Source organism: Bison bison, unplaced genomic scaffold, assembly GCF_000754665.1.
Source record: "Bison bison bison isolate TAMUID 2011002044 unplaced genomic scaffold, Bison_UMD1.0 scf7180017863863, whole genome shotgun sequence".
Taxonomy (NCBI): domain Eukaryota; kingdom Metazoa; phylum Chordata; class Mammalia; order Artiodactyla; family Bovidae; genus Bison; species Bison bison.
Genome location: NW_011494435.1, coordinates 17,102 through 17,311, shown reverse-complemented (window position 1 = coordinate 17,311; position 210 = coordinate 17,102).

Here is a 210-nt window from a genome sequence, read left to right as displayed (position 1 = left end):
CACAATAAACTGGGGAAAATTCTTAAACAGATGGGAATACCAGACCATCTGACCTGCCTCTTGAGAAACCTGTATGCAGGTCAGGAAGCAACAGTTATGGAACAACAGACTGGTTCTAAATACGAAAAGGAATACGTCAAGGCTGTATATTGTCACCCTACTTATTTAACTTATATGCAGAGTACATCATGAGAAACACTGGGCTGGAAG